The sequence below is a fragment of the Hermetia illucens genome, chromosome 1 (genome assembly GCF_905115235.1).
Source record: "Hermetia illucens chromosome 1, iHerIll2.2.curated.20191125, whole genome shotgun sequence".
NCBI lineage: Eukaryota > Metazoa > Arthropoda > Insecta > Diptera > Stratiomyidae > Hermetia > Hermetia illucens.
This window is the reverse complement of record NC_051849.1, coordinates 211994175-212011570: the sequence shown is the minus strand read 5'-3', so window position 1 is coordinate 212011570 and position 17396 is coordinate 211994175. Positions and strand designations below refer to the sequence as shown.

The following is a 17396-nucleotide window of genomic DNA, read 5'->3' as shown; positions in this document are numbered from 1 at the left end:
TCCGTTGTTACGGACGCAACAACGGTGGCCTCACGTTGGGCAGATGAGATGAAAGTCCAGCGTTGCATCACACACTAAGGCTGTCAACTAGCCAAACGCGAAGCGGTTCCCGACCGACGGTGACCAGTGACCGTACTGCCTCGGTTGCAGGTGTCCAGGAGGGGACACCTAACTCCATACCGGATCCTTTCAGAAGGAGTTTAGTGCTCCTTAGATCGCCACCTAATCGAGTGAGATCGCTAGAGGGACGAGGAGTTTGTCAGACAATGACAGAACAATTTAAGGAGGCCAAGCCCAGCGATGTGATTCTGAGACCAGATGATGGGCGTGAAGAACGTCAGCGAGCGAACAACCACCCGGGAGCCACATTTACCGCACTGGGTGAGAAGATAATGGAGCTCTGTGAGTTCATTAAGGATAGGAACAACATCCACCAAAATATTAGGACTATGATCAGAGGTATCAAAATGGCGTATGGAAGAGTCCAGGAGGAGAAAGGAGCCTGTAAACCAGGGAAGAAAGTCACCCAACTGACACTTCCTTTGCAAAGGTTACTCGGCGAGAACGCGAGGGGATGGGTGAAATACCTGGACCCCAACAGATCCCCAAAAGGATGAAACGCTCTTCTCCAAAGAAACCGGAGCAAGCATTGAAAACAGCCAAAGATGCCAAAGGAAAGGCTTGAGCTGTGATGCCTGCAAATGAGGCAGAGCATGAAGTGCGAGGCACGGAGGCATGGAGCAAGGTTGTCTCCAAGTAGAGGAAGGAGAGGAGGAGGATACGGTCAGAAGTGATCCTCATTTCCAAAAAGGGGGAAGCAACTTATGCCGACATTCTTAGGCAAGATAAGTCGGACCCAGAGCTTAGGGTACTAGGAAACAGCGTCAACTGAATTAAACAGCCGCAGAAAAGAGACCTCATGTTGGAGTTAAAGAAGTCGAATGATAAAACGGCGGAGAAATTCCTTGGTCAGGTGGAAAAATCCCCTGGCCAGGAGGCTGAAGAAATGGTCAAACGGGAGGAAGTAAATCTCGAGTGCAAGGACATCGATGAGTTCCACGCAGCACTGGGAAAGGTGTTCGAGCTTCCGGCAAATCGATGCGAAAGGCTTAGGGAGGACGCAGACTGCAGTTATCAGCCTGCCAGCAGAGACTGCGTCCAAATTACCAGCGGCGGGCACAGCCAAGATAGGCTGGGTCAACTGTCAACTCAGAGAGTGAGTGGACATGAAAAGATGCTTCAGGTGCCTCGACTTTGGGCCCATAGCCACAGCATGCACCAGCGCCCACGATAGATTAAAGCGGTGCAGAAAATGCGGACGAGAGTACATATCGCCAAGGAATGCATAGTTGACCCGAAATTGCATGGTGTGCGAAGGAAAGGAGGACATCAACACCCGATATATTACTGGCACTAGTAGATGTCCAGTGTTCAGGAGAGCGCTAAATACAAGGCCCAAATGAGATTGATTGAAATCGATTTCAGCAACTGCGAGGCGGCGCTAGACTTCCTCTCACAGACCATCCGAGAGAAAGGAATTGACGTTGCCATGATTTGTGAACCCTATCGCAACTACAGTGATGGTGTCTGGATTAGGACCAGACCGGTAAAGCAGTGTTATGGGTGTGCGGCGGTCAGGCATTCAGGAAGTTATGCAACGTCCGAAAGCTGGTTTCGTGAGAGCAAAGATGGGTGGGATTCATGTCTACAGCTATTTCGCTCCTTCTAGCGCAACACGTGCGCAGTACGAGGAGATGGCTGCACCATTTGGTGCTGGGGGTGACTTCAATGCCTGGGCTTGTGAGTGGGGTAGCCGAAGGACAAACGAGAGAGGACGTATCCTGCTCGAGGCATTTGCCGAGTTGAATGTTGTATTTGCCAATGTTGGGAACCCATTTACGTTCAGAGGGAGAGGCCTGGGCTCTATCGTCGACCCAATGTACGTGAGCACCGCATTGGCTAGTGGAGCTACCAGGTATGTCAGTGAACAGCGACCACCAGGCGATATTAAAGTCGCTGGTGGGCCAAGTGACGGGTTGAATGCTCGCAGAAAGTGGGTAGGGATGTCGGGCTGGACGACGAGGGCGTTCGAGCAGGATACGTTCTCTGAAGCTCTGACGGGTCATGACGACCTGAATGGCACGGGGACCAAAATGGCATCGAGAATCACACGATAGGTGACCGAGACATGCGACGCTGGTATGCTCGGGAGGCGAGAGTTTGCAAGCAAACAGTCAAACTATTGGTGAAATAGCGAAATCGCGGAGCTAAGATCGGCGTGCCATCGAGCAAGAAGGCAGTTCTAACGATCCAGGGGAAGACCCGATCATGAGGAGCGCGAACGGGACCATAGGACGTTCCGTTGCAGAATAAAGGACGCCATTCGCAGGAGCAAAAGAGAATGACTTCGGTGACTATGTGTGTATGCAAGCATAAACCCCTGGGGTATGGCCTGCAGGCTGGTTGTGAAGAAGTTGCATGGACAAAGGTCGCCTCAGGTGACCTGTCCACGGCTTCTACAAAAAATTGTAACCACGCTCTTCCCTCACCATAAGGGGAGCAGGTATCAAACGGAGCCGAATTCGATGTGGAGGTAATACCTCGCGTTACCGAGGAGGAACTTCGGGAAGTCTGCGGAAGAATCGGCGATGGCAAGGCTCCGGGTTTGGATAGCATCCCTAATAAAACGCTGAAGTTGGCGGTGGAGACCAGACCTGATTGGTTCATAAATACCTTCGAGGCGTGCATAGCAGAAGGCGTATTTCCTCCACAATGGAAAAGGCAAAAACTGGTGTTGTTGCCCAAACCCGGCAAACCACCGGGGGACCCTGCATCCTATCGGCCTATCTGTTTGTTGGACACTATGGCGAATATGTTCGAGCGCATTATCTACAATAGACTGCTCCCTATCGTGAAGAATGGTCTTGCGGATGAACAATATGGGTTTCGGAAAGCTCGCTCTATTGTTGACGCGCTGGGAAGAGTGGTGCACTTGGCTTCAGAGGCAATGTTTTCTGGCAAGTGCTGTGCCGTGGTGACGGTGGATGTAAAAAATGCATTCAACTCCGCCACCTGGGGTCGCATTAAGGAGACATTGGCCAAAATTAATGCACCTGGTTACTTAGCTAAGCTGATCGAGAGTTACCTGTCGGACAGAGCTCTCTGGTACGTGGCGGACGACGGGCCCAATGAATACACCATTACAACCGGGCTACCACAAGGTTCGGCGTTGGGCCCTCTGCTCTGGAACGTGATGTATAACGGGTTTCTCTTGCTTCCCATGGCAGAGGAGGCCACTTTGGTCGGTTTTGCAGATGACCTGGCCATAGTGATCGTTGCGAAACTCCCGGAAGATGTGGAGGTTTATGCCACCGAGCCGGTCATGGCAGTACTGTCCTGGCTTGAGGGGGCCGGACTGAGTCTGACAGAGGAAAAGACAGAGGCAATCCTCATTACAAATTGCCGGAAAAGAAATACGATCAATCTGCAGGTTGGCAATCATAAGCTGACCATCAAATGTCTTGGCGTGACTCTCGATGCCAAGCTGAGTTTCAAAGGGCATATACCGTACGCCTGTGAAAAACCTGCAAAGGTCCCCACGGCCCTTGCCAGGATGATGCCGAACGTAGGTGGTCCAAAACAGTGTAGCAGGCTGCTGATAGCTGGGGTCGTGCGGTCCATATTGTTGTACGCGTCGCCTATGTGGGCGAGGCTTTGGATAACGTACAGAACTGGAGGAAGATAAATTCTGCCTATCGTCTGATTGCACTGAGGGTATGCAGTGCATTTCGAACTAGTTCGGATGATTTGGTGTTCGTATGGTGTATGGATGGAGACAGGCGGGTCCATCAAGAGCGGGAGCAGATCATCGGTGAGAGGAGTCGCATAGACTCTGGCAACGACCGTGGGACGAATCGTCGAAGGGTCGATGGACATACAAGCTTATTCTTGATATTAGGGAATGGCTTGACAGACGACACGGGGAGGTGAACTATCACCTCACGCAGTTTCTCACTGGACACGGTGGTTGCTACCGAACGTATGTGCATCATATCGGTGTGAATGATTCCCTGAACGGTTACAGATGTGGCATCCCAGAGGACCCGGAACATGTGCTGTTTGAATGTCCGAGATTCCGGGAGGAGAGAAGAAGCCTGAGCGAGGCCCTAGGAGTCGTCGTGAGCCCCCAAAACTTAATTCGGGAAATGCTTAGATCGGAGGCAAACTGAACTTCGATCAACGACACAATTGTGCGGATTATTATTATTCTGTTAAGGGAAAGTCGCACCGTGTCCTTGAAGAACTATTGTGCCCCTTTTACTGGTTATAGTGTACCTGTTGATCATAGTATCTCAAGCATGCCTGTAACCGTTAGGAACTTTAATATGTTCCCCACTTCCAGATGTTTCAGCTTTGCATCTGGTATTAAGTATTCTCCCAGATGTATCGACCTACTTTGCACAAGTGCCGGACACTGTCCCAGGACGTGCATAGAGGTTTCGTCCTCCTCCTCACAGAACCTGCAGGCAGTGTCCGTAGATATCCCTAGCTTCCCTAGATGATAGTTCAGCCGACAATGACCAGTGAGAATTCCCACTATGATTCGGAGGTTCTTTTTGGTGAGGTTTAAGCAATCCTTTGTACGCATGGGTTCGTATCCCCCAATAAGCACCCTGGACTGCTCCATCCCTCCATCCTAGTTCCCTCAACCGTTTCTCTTCGTTTCTTAGATTCATAGCCATGAAACCGTTTCCGATTCCACAGAAGGGTTCTGGCCCGTGTAAAGGCATCCCTGCTCCCTTCTTGGCTAGTTCATCCGCTGCCTCATTGTCTTCCAACCCAGCATGGCCTGGAACCCAAAGTATCCAGACCTTGTTGGACGAGCCGAGTGTAGTCAGTCTCTCAAGGCATTCCCATACCAGTTTAGAGTTCACCTGGTTGGACCTAAGTGCCTTGATCGCTGCTTGGCTATCGGTGAGAATAGCTATGTTCTGCTCCCTGTAGTTCCTTTGCAGATTAAAGGAGGCACATTTGTCTATGGCGTAAATTTCCGCCTGGAATATGCTAGTGTACCTGCCCATTGGCTCAAAGTATATTTCCCTTGGACCAATGACACCGGCACCCGCTCCCTCTGCTGTGAGGGATCCGTCAGTGTACCAAGTAATCAGTTGCTGGTTTAAACCGTATGTCGCAGCCACGCTCTCCCAGTTTGCCTTGTTACTTCGACGTGTTTCAAACTTCTTATCGAAGTGAAACCTCGTTGTCATGTTGTCCCTCGGTATCAGTAATTCGGGATACCACCTAGAAAGGATATCAATCTTCCTTCGATTTAGGCAGCTCCCCGCCTCACTCATACTACCGGCCATCCTGAATATTGATCTCCTTGCCTGCATCTGTATGTGCAGATGATTGTGCGGATACAAACCCAGCTCCTGAGGGAAGAACGCGGAAGAAAAGCACAAAGAAATGGAAAGACTGTACCCTAAAAATAAAATGAAGCTGGTGAAGGAAGCAAAGAAGCGGAAGACTGCAACGTTGGAAACATGAAGGCCTACGGAAGGCAAGCCCGCCTCGCGAAGTAATGCCTAAATGGTGGTTCGTTCAGTGGGGTAAGGGCAGGAGAGAGGTGGGGGTGCTTTTTTAGTGGGTGCGAATCCCACACTACATTCATGTCAGCTTTGCCCGGTTAGAAACTGGGTCGAGTAATAGTGAACGTCTCCATGGCTGCACAAAATCCAAAGTTAGATATTTGGAATCAGCCTATACGTCCACCTCCCCTTGTGAGAATTATCTCAACGTTCCTACCACACCTTGATTGTGCAGGCTCTCTCTTCTCGTAAATTACTGAGGAAACCTTATTTTCCTGAATTCTAAGTGCGACTGGAAAAGTCAGCTGGTCCACCGTCAGTCACTGAAGTTAAGCGTAGTTTAGAGTTGTTAGTACTTAGATGGGAGACCACTTGGGAATATTTTAATTTAATTTTTCTTTATTTGGTTCTAGATATGGGTTCACAAATTAAAATGGCAAATAAAACATTTTCCCACCCATTCTCCAATTTGTTTTTATTCCTTTTCGTTGTATATTGAAAACTGCGCCAAAATCCTTTATAGTTTTCCCTACGATTTCCATATTGGCTATCATTGCAAATCGTATGCAACAGTGCACATGAAAAGTGCAATTGCAGTCCATCAAAATTGTGCTATGAAATATGATCTCCCTAAATTTCATTTATGCTCTTTTCCATAAATCGAATTACTTTGCCAGCCACGGGTAACTAATCGCCCATTGAGACACTCACTAATGGCCCAACAGCCATGCTAGCGCTAAACTTGAAATTACGTAGCTCCAGTTCCGTTGAAATAATTCTTGGATCTAATGGGCCGCCGCAATTCACAAAGAGCATATTGCACTGAGGATATGATGTATACACGCTGGCTTTTGGAATTCACAGGGTGGCCAGGGAAGGTGGAGCCAGGAGAGAGATGGTTCACTGTGATGCCTATTCAGGAAAAATTGCATACGTTGGATGAGGTTGTAAACTGTGATGGAGTACAACAGGGATGATTGGTGACTAGGCGAGGGGGGCGGCGATTTCATGTAGTAGTTCACTTTGGTCTATTTTCCTAAATCTGTTGGGGTTCAGGGCTCACTGGTAGCCCAAGTGTTCACACACTGGTCTCTTTTGACCAGTAGGGCTTCAAAGTTCTTACAAAAAGAGAGGGTAGGTTGTGTATGGGATACCATTCCCCGGAATCATTCAGTACTATTAACGTCCAAGGAATCTTCACACCCTGTTTTGTGTATGCCATTTCGCTGTTGTACTCTACATTCAGCCCACAGCAATTATCCGCTCCGTAAACTCGTCCACTATGGATCATAAACAGAATGCCGCCCCGTCGAAATTAGTATGCATGCCGCCACCCCGTCCTCCCCTACGCCGTCTTGAACTAAGTGACTAGGAGTCTGCTGGTAACAAACAAAAGCCAAAGCCACAACGTCGAAAGATGATTTAGACGGCACGCGAATTTTTCCGTGTTCATGAATCATCTGAAAAGCCACGGAATTAGTTCACTAGTTCGCATTTTGAATGGTTGCCATTCCATCCTCCATCACGGCAACGTTCCGTATATTAATGCTAATGACTGAGAGCTTGAAACGGATGAGGCTTTTTGTTAATGTTTTCCGCTGCTTCACACTGTTGTGCCAATGGATGGTTGCAGAACGCCAACTTTAATGAATCCGCCGAGAGACATGGCCACCTGGGATCAATCCACTGTCGCGTCGCAATTGAATTAGGGAATACAATTGAACTTTGTTGCCCGGAAGAATGCCCGGACAGTTTGAACTTCTGGAAACAGATGGAACATATGACAAGGAATCCAGCTGGATTGCTCCCAGAGTATTGACTCAATATCGATTAACCAATCCTTGCAAGGAACCAAATTTCGCTAACACAGTCATGTCCATGTGTATCTTGGACAACTTCCCTAATTAGGACGGAAAATCTAGCTCCCCAGAACGTGGACCTTGCACCCCACTCTATGGAGAAACATCTCCTCCATCCCCCCATTGAATAATTTCCAATCGCCCCTACTGTGTTTGTAATATGTTGGCTGTTCCCGATGCACATTCAAAATAATGGCTGTGTGGAGTGAATATTTCAATTTCGAAAGTTAATTGAAGGCTCACTCGACTCTGAAATTTCGACCTTGGGGATGAATAATGGTTTTGATTTGAAAGCTTCTGAAAAACACACGCTCAAGCCATTTGTGGGAAACGTAGAAGTTTGCGAATGTTCCCATCGAACAGGATACTCTGATAATACATAGAAGTGAAAACAATAACACGTGTCATGCTTTCTGCGGTCTTTTTTTGATGAAAAGCACTGAAAATCAACTGATAGAAAACTACAATTTGTCACTAAACTTTCCAACCCTTCCAGGGCCTCCCCTTTGTGTAGAAGATAAAGCATTGCATTCGAGTTTCGATTACAGCATCGACATGCTCTCTTGAATTCAAGCCTTGAAATACATTACAGACACCTCTGGGGTTGGCGTGATGCCAACTCAGGAGCATACGAACTATGTCCTTTTGTTATCCTATAAAGGGAAGGTGACAAGCCTTTGCACATTTAATTCAAATCGTTGATCTATTAATAGCAAACATGTATTATGGCGTAATCGAAAATGTTAAGGGTTTATGGGCGGTATGAAATCACTATTGTGGGTTGCGATTAGGATAGGGGAGTTCCATTCGCCTGGATTTTCCTTGTTTTGGGTTAAATGTAAAATAGCTTCGTAAAATCCATCAATTTTTATCTATTTCTTCACCTTAATTCAAAGAGCTTCCTGATTTTTTTCAGATTTTTTGGTTGGAGTTTTTGAGAGTAGGTTCGTGAATGAAATGAACACTCTTGACTCCCGCACTCTGCACCTTTCCAACAAATATTAAAACCAAGACCGGCCTCGGAAAATAATGACTGAGGCCTTTCATTTGATACCCCACATGGCTATATTTGCTGAGAAAAAAAATGTACACCCCCCAAAGCGACCCCTCCCCCCGCAAATTCGACGTAGAATGATGTAACTCACTGTACGCGTGAGCGTATTATAATTATCTCACGTTTTCCACTCTTTGTAACATTTCTGGAAATCTTCGACTGGGATGTCCGCGAGTACCCTCGTCACAGCCGCTTGGATGTCCGTAATTGATTCAAAATAGGTTCCTTTGACCACCGATTTTGTTCTAGGGAACAAAAGAAATCATAGGGTGACATATCGGGCGAATAAGGCGGCCGTGTTGCAACCAATACGGCGATCCCTTTAGAAGCTAACTACTGGGACAGCTGAGGGCGGTGTACGTTGTGCTGAAGGATCCAGTTATGAGCGATGTCTGGACGACTCGTTTTCGCACTCTTTCGAGTACATGGCGATAGTAGACTTGATTTACGGTTTGCTCCGGTGAAACAAATTCTTTGTGGACGATTTCACGGCTATCAAAAAAGGTAATAATCATCGTTTTCACCTTCGACTTGCTCATGCGAGCTTTTTTCGGGCGGGGGGCGTGCGGAGACAACCATTGTGAGCTTTGGTGCTCGGTTTCCGGGTCATATTGGAAAAACCAGCTCTCATCGCCTGTAATAACTCGATCAAGCAGCGTAGGATTTTTTTTCCGCTTGTTCCAAACAGTCTTCTGCAACGGTCATTCGGTGCTGCTTTTGCTCCTCAGAAAGGTTCTTTGGAACCATCTTCGCGCACAACTTTTCCATCCCGAAATCGCCTGTTAAAATTTGTCTGACCGTTTCACGGTTCATAACCAGTTCCGAGGCCAACGTTCGAACTACTTAACGCCGACCTTCACGGATTAGGGCGCGCACACGCTGCACGTTCGCGTCAGCCCGCACCTCGACTGGTCTCCCACTCCGCGCCTCGTCTTCCACGCTTCCACGCCCCTCCTTAAACCCTTATTGCCATAGAAACACCTGGGCACGACTAAGAGCTCTATCATCATGCACTTTTACAATTTTAGCGTACGTTTCTGAAGCTGTTTCGCCCAATCTGGCGCAAAATTTTATCGCGATGCGTTGCTCTAGATTTCGTTTCTCCAACCGGGAAGCAAAGAAAGCAGTCGCTGTCATCCGGGCGGACCATTACAAAAATCTTTACGATAAACTGGACACTCGGGATGGCGAAAGAGATCTGCTTGCTTACCAACCGTCGAGCTGCAACAGATAGATGGCGAGAATACTTCGTGCAGATTTCAACTGAAGAATTTCTTCATCCTCCACTTCCACAGTCATTCCCAACTTTTGGACCAGTTCCACCTGTCAGCGCTCCTGGTGCTCAGAGGTGGCGGCGAGGAAGATGGGGAGGCAACCCTATCGGCCAAACCAAAACCAAGTGGCCGAGGAGAACCTCCATAGTGGTGGCACCGGGAGACGCTGTAATCACTTTGGTTTGCCGGCCGTGATTCAGTAGGCGAATGTTCCAAAGGCCTAATCAGGGCGATCAGACCCGAGTCTGCACGGGGACTCATCTGAAGTGGCAAATTGGTCAAGAAACCTTACCAGGGGTATACTGGTACCATAGGAACCGGGAAAGTCCCTGGACTCACATACTTCGGGTGAACTCCTGTTGTTTCATGGTGGTTGTGGTTATGCTCAAGCGAGAAGAGACCTTCGGGCATCGACGTGGTGTTGCGTATCAACACGGGTGCCGTACTCCATAGTTCGGTAGAGATTTAGGTAATTCTTGCATCCACCAGTATGAATGCTAAGCCATGCACTTGGTATAGACTGGTACCGTTGTGCTCGTCTCAGCGGGGCTCTGATTGCGGTCACAAAATCAATCCGTGTCTTAACAGGACCGTAGGATTAAGTCTCACGACAGGTGCCTACGTAAAACACCATGGGCTTCACTTGTCAGCGCTCCTGTAGTCGAGGAGGCAATAAAACGAATGAAATCGGGGACCTGACGATATCGCATCTGAGTTCTGGAAAGCGAAGAGCTGGGACTCAACACTGTGGTTCAGTGAATTCTTTAATCGGGTTATTGAGGAAGGAAGAAAACCATCTGACTGGCAAGAAAGTGCCACTGCCCCCATTTGGGAAAAATGTAGTCCAGCAGAATGTTCAAATTACCGTCCCATCTGGTGACTTTCCCATACCACGAAGATTTTTGAACGCATTCTTGACAACCGGATTCGCGAAATCGTTGAAATAACCGTGAATTAAGCCAGATTTGTCAAAAACTGCGGAACTACTGATGCAATACACGCTGCGTGATTATTCATGGAGAAACACCGTGAGAAGCATTGCCCTCTTTACATTGCAAAGCGTTTGATCGTGTGCCACATGAACTTGCTCTATCACGATCCGAAAAGTAAAGTTCGAAGTATGGCGGGTATATCAAAACCGCTTCGTGTTTCTGTTAGTGTTCATCAAGGAAGCGCCCTCTCACCACTCCTCTTTGTTCTTGTTATGGACACCGTCACACAGGATATCCAACATTCAGCGCCCTACACACTGCTCTATGCAGATGATGTTTTCCTAGCATCTGTTACCAAAAATGATCTTGAGCAACTTGTCCAACAATGGAATGACCGCCTCATGCAATACGGTCTCAGATTGAATCTAAACCAAACTGAATTTTTGACGACTGATCTCCATGAAACAGGCACAATCACTGTCAGCTGCAGTAACCTCCCCAGAACTGAGCGATTTAAATACATCGGATCAACGCTATCAGCCAATGGAGAACTGCGTTATGAAATTGCTTCACGTATTAACGCAACCACGATGAAGTGGTATTCCACAACTGGTGTTCTTTGTGATCGACGTATCAACGAACGTCTTAAATCTAAAATTTACCGCCATGTCGTCCGTTCTGTCGCCCTCTATGGTTCTGAGTCTTGGCGGACTATAAAAGACAATGAACGCCGTCTTGCGGTAATCGAGACGAAGATGTTGCGTTCGACTAATGGCGTGACACGTTTTGATCACATTCAAAATGAGGATATCCGCAATCGTAATGGGGTTGCATCGATTGTGGAAAAACTGCGAGAGGGGCGTCTTCGATAGTATGGTCACGCAATTCGTGCTAACGAAAATTCACTTGCCAAGATAGGTCTGAACATCGATGGTGAAATCGATCACGACGAGCCGACCCCGCTTGTGAACGGGACAAAGGCTGAAAACAAAGAAGAAGAAGAAAGGGAAGGTGAGAAGCCTTTAATTCAAATCGTTGATCTATTAATAGCAAACATGCATTGTGGCGTAATCGAAAATATTAACGGTTGGGGGTATGAAATCACTATTGTGGGTTCTGATTAGGATAGAGAAATGTCTTTCGCCTGAATTCTTCTAACTTTTATCTACTTCTTCAGCTTAATTCATGATAGAGATAGAGGAGGAGAGCAGTACAGTGTAAGACAAGCGCAGCCTCCTCTCCACAGGCCATCTTTAATCCGTCGGTAAATAATGGTAGGTAGGTATCAGTGGCCGCTCCGAGGGGCCCTATTAGCGCTGTGGTGTGCCGTTTTGATACCACAAACTCCTAAGACCGTGACTGGTGCTATGAGAGCAGGGACCAGTCCGTAGCTTTCATGAAGGAAAGCAGCTCTCCCACCCTGCAGCTAGAAATTTCTCTGAGGTCCCTAAAGGATGGTTTACCTAGTGTCCACAGCCTGACTCTAGCTAGAGCTAGACAATCGCAAAGGAAATGCCTGAGGGTTGCCCCCCTTCTCCTTAGCTTTGGCAATGCGAATTGTAGGCTATGCCGAGTTTGACGGACATCCGATTCGAATTTTCCCGGCCGATAATAATATCTGCGCTACCTCCATTGATTGTCGCACCGTGTGCCAGTTTGAGCACTGCCATAGGCTTTTTGGAAACTCACAATAGACTACTCGGCAAGAACTTCCAACTTGAACTGTTCCTTTATAAGCCATGCATATTTCTTCTTTCAATGTCACTTCACTGAGATCCTTGCTATACATATAGACCTCATGGTTTTTGGCCCCTGCTGTGACATTCTCCCCAAATAAGTTCGCAATTTAAGTGTGAAAATCGTCAGTATTGCCCAAACTGGACTCTTTCAGTTCAAAGATGAGGTCAGTATTCTGGATCCTTCAAATGTTGCTGACATTTCCGCCTAGATCTTTTAAGTGGGAGTCAATTTCAACTTTTTTCAATATCTGGGCGTATGACAGATTTCCTGTTGCTTTCTTGATCGCCTCTTTGCTGTTTCTGAGCTTGGTCCATCCACCGATTTCGCTTGGTTTGGGGATTCCCTTTCGTCCTCTTAATTACGTTTTTCGGAACAGCAAGTATGCCTTTTTTCCTCTTAGACGCTTGCTAATTTCCTAGAAGATCCTCATCTTTTTCTAGTACGCTCTTGTTTCTTTGCAGGCTGCTACACTGTTGAAGATGCAGGGTTTTAGCTTGTCCTTGGAATTTCGGTCCTCCTCCTGCGATCTGCTATGGAGCACTCTTATTACTTTCCCATACTTTTTATGGCTTGTTCTTGATAAACTTGGACAGTTCAGCAATTTTTGCACTAAAGTGTCTGAAGGGTAATTCCTGCGGATCAAGGCTCTGTTGACCATGAGTCCCGACCGGATTACTCATTTTTTATAGCCCTTAATTGTTGGCATTCATTGATCTTCCCTCTGCTTTATCTTTTATGATCTTTGACACCGGTGGACATTTCAAAATTGACGAGCTTCATCTCAACTGAGTTCTTGGTCCTGGAGTACCGCCTGCTGTTGCTCCTCTTGAACAAATGCCAAGCCCGAGGCCAAAAACTGTGTTGGAAGTTGCCGAGCAAAACGTGAGGAAGCTTTTAAACAGGCCATAAAGCGAGCACCTGTAATGAAAAGGAAAGCTGCGTCCTATGCAGGGACCATGGCGCGTCTGATGAGAATGTTGCGCACACTGCGGGCTCGGGGCGGTATACAGTTTTCAGAGCAGAACTGGAAAGAGCTAGAACGCAGTCAACATAATTTGCATTCTACAAATCAATATGCACCGGAGTGCAACCACTCACGAGCTGCTAGCGCAGTTCGCTGTGGAGACCAAAGCTGATTTAGTACTCATCAGTGAGCAGTACCGACAATGACGGACTTTCGACACATGCTTGATGCTTCGAAGGGCCCTATCTTAGGCACAGATGGGCGGATCCTGGTCGGGGTGACTTTAGTGCCAGGGCACTTGAATGGGGCATGCCTCACTCAGACTCCAGAGGGAAACGAATTCTGGAAATGGTGGCGAGAATAGGACTGGTAATTCTAAACATCGGGTCCACCCCATCGTTCCGGCGCCCAGGCTGCGAGGGAAGCTTTCCGGGCGTAACCTTCACATAGGAATCACTGGTCTCGTTGGTGGCTGGCGAGTTCTGGAAGACTTCTCGGCAAGCGACCATCAATACATTGCCATCGAAGTAGTGGACACAAACTTTCGGTGTGCGCCACTCCGGCGCCCTTTCTGTGCATGGAACGTTGCGAAAGTGAAGACCGGGAGGTTTTTCGAAACTCTTGGAACAGGTGGGGCTGCGCTGGGGGGTATTCTTGGGGGTGGTGGCCCTGCAGCTGACACTATTAGTTCAGTTATGAACTTGATAATGACGACCTGCGGAGCCTCCATACCCGGGAGGGCATTGAGGCGTGGTAAACCTTCTATGTATTGGTGGACGGTGGAAATTGCGGAGCTCCGTAAGGAGTGTCACAAGCTCCGCCGCTTAACAGAACGTCTAAGCGACCGGGAGGAGGCATGAACCATAATGACGGAATCCAAATCAGCCAAAAGGAGACTCTGCAGCACAATAAATAGGAGCAAAACTCGCTGCTGGCAGGATCTGGTTGACGAGGCGACTGAGGACCCGTGGGGACTCAATCACAAACTGGTACCCCGAAAAATCTGGGCTCTGCGGAAACTCTGTTCACTTAAGGCTGAGCCTATGGATCCCTGCGTACCCCGTACGGGATGACGACGTGGGCGCGGAGAGCGCCGAGGACTGCCCATTTTTCTCTCTAAAAGAATTTTAATAGGCAGTCCTCTCTATTAAAAACAAGAAGACGTCAGGACCCGATGGTATTCCAGCAAAGGTGTACAACCTGGTATTCCAACATCGGCCAGATCTACTACTCGGCGCATTCAACGCTTCCCTGAAACAGGGCCTTTTCCCTTTTCGTTGGAAGGTGGCGAAGCTTGCGGTGATCAGCAAAGGGAAAGGTGTCCCTTAGCTGCCACCTTCATACCGACCACTTTGTACGCTTGACACTGCTGGAAAAGTGCTCGAAAAGCCATAAGCAGTAGACCCGATACGTGCTCCCCGAGATTTGTCTTCACAGCAGTTCGATTTTAGACGAAGGAGATCCACAGTTGATGCTGTCATGCAAGTCGTGGATGCCGTTCGTTGAACGGAGGCACATATACGCCGAGCTTGACCGATGGTGCTCGTCGTAAAGCTTGACGTTAGAAACGCCTTTGATTCCGTAAGATGGAAAGACATTCTAGGTACACTAGACAATACTTTCCACGTGCCGAACTATCTCTTATGGAAATTGGGGGACTATTTGAGGAACCACTCCCTGCTCTATGAAACACTAGAGGGTCAGAGGAGAATGGAGTTCACGTCATGTCGGGGTAGAATAGGGATCCATCCTAGGACCGGACCTGTGGAACGCTGCCTATGATAGCCTTAAATTCGACATGCCAGGAGAGTCGCGCCTGGTCGATTATACAGATGATGTTGCGGCGCACTGTCGAATAGGCGCAAAGTTGACTCGATATATTGATGCGACGGGTAAGCGGATGCATGACTACTCATGTTTTCAACCTTGCATTGGAAAAAATCGAAGTAGTCATCCTGACTAAAAAGAGAATTCCGACCTTGCGCCCCATATCGTTCGACTAGTCGATACTCCAGTCAAAATCAGCGGTAAAGTACCTCGGGCTGACTCTTTACTCAAAGATGAAGTTTTTCAAGCAAGTCAAAGCAGCAGCGAGCAAGGCTTCAGTTGGATTTCGACGTTAACAAGACTAATGCCAAATATTGGGGGTCCTATGTCTAGCAGGCGACGTCTCCTGATGAGTTCAACGCAAGGAAGTATATCGTGAGCGTCTCCCGTAAGTACAGTGACGGGAAGCTTTGCGGGTGGCGTCTACGTACTCCACTGTCTCTGAACTGAGCGTGAGGTGGTTGCTCGTGAAGAACAGCAACGCACCCTAGGCGAGTGGCAACTCTCTTGGCAAACTGGAACTAGAGGCAGATGGACTGGGCGGCTCATTGGCAACTTAGGTGCGTGGCTGAATCGGAAGCATGGTGAGACTGACTATTTTCTTACCCAGTTCTTAAGTGAGCATTGAGGTTTTCAGTCTTATCTGCACAAGATTGGAAAAGTACGTTCTCCGGATTGTGTGTTTTGAAATGGAGTTGTAGACGACGTCCATCACACTTTTTTTTTGTGTTAACACAAAACCTTATTAGAACCGAGTCGATGTCTGTCTGTCTGTCTTTTTTTGTTTTTTATGGATGGAGGTGAAAATCTTACAGAAACTGCTACGCGGGATTCTCACCCACTAAAACCACCCCCACTTTTTTCTTCTTGATTCCCCGCGAATCCGACGTAAAGCATTACTACGCGGGATGGAGTGCGCTTTAAGCGACCAAACCTTCCGTTCTTCGCCTCCTCTTTGCGCGCTCCGGTTTTCCAAGTTCCTCCTGTATACTTTTGATTACGGAGTTCACCGTACACCAGTTTCCCTCCGACTTCAACATTTCCCCGACGATGTTCTGCAGGCTTAGATTGATTTTCAGAGAGTCCTCCAGGCTCCTCATCTCTGAATAAAATCGTGAACAGTGGAACATAACATGCTCCGGGTTCTCAGGTGTGCAAACATATTCAGGATAAAAGGGAAAATCATCCAGCCTGAATTGGTGCAGATACTTCCTGTAACCACCATTACCTGGCAGGAATTGCGCTAGATGGTAGTTCATCTCGCCGTGTCGTCGTTGTATCCACTCTTCAATACGGGGAATCAAAGCGTGGGTCCAGCGACCCCTCTGCGAGTCATCCCACTGTTGCTGCCACTTTTCCAACGACTCTCGCCTTACTGCCTTTTGGTGTTCTGCATTCTGCAGAGTGTCTCACTTGCTAGAATGTCTATCGGGATCATTCTCGCAATAACACACGCTGCGTCACCTGATATTTTTCTGAAGGAGCTGCACACCCTTAGCGCCACTAAGTGGTAAGTCATATTTACCCTACCCCGATTACTCTCACACGCTAATGCTTCCTCCCAAACTGGTGCCGCGTATAATAGTGTGGAGCGAACCACTCCGGCCACAAGTAATCTGCGATTATATCTTAGGTCTCCAATGTTAGGCATCATCCGTGCTAATGATACCCTGGTATTTGCCGTTTTCTCACAGGCATAGTCAAGGTGTTCCTTGGAATTGATTTGATAACCGGTTTCAAAGTGATGATGTGACTACTAATCCGAATATTAACCGTATTCCTCTTCCTACGGTTGGTAATCAAGACCGCCTCCGTTTTTTGTTCCACAAGGTCAAGCTGAACCATCTCCAGCCACGCTTTTATGGTGCTAATGGTTTTGTTAGCGTGCACTTCGACGGCTTCAGGTTGTTTCGCGACGACAACCACAGCTAGATCATCTGCGAAACCGATTATCGTGGCCTCCTTTGGCACAGGAAGGACACAGACCCCATTGTACATCACGTTCCACAGGATAAGACCCAACACTGAGCCTTGTGTTACTCCTGCGGTGACGGTGTACTGCTTGGATCCCTAATCCGTGTCGTATCAAAGTGTCCTCTCCGAGAGGTAACTTTCAACGAGCTTAGGTAAATAACTAGGGACACCCATTTTAGCCAAT

General features: G+C 47.9%; 1 protein-coding gene across 1 annotated transcript in view; it reads left to right on the top strand.

Moving 5' to 3' along the window:
- LOC119653518 (WW domain-binding protein 4) overlaps positions 1-17396 on the top strand; it is a 256433-nt gene that overhangs the window by 16781 nt on the left and 222256 nt on the right. The window lies entirely within an intron of this gene.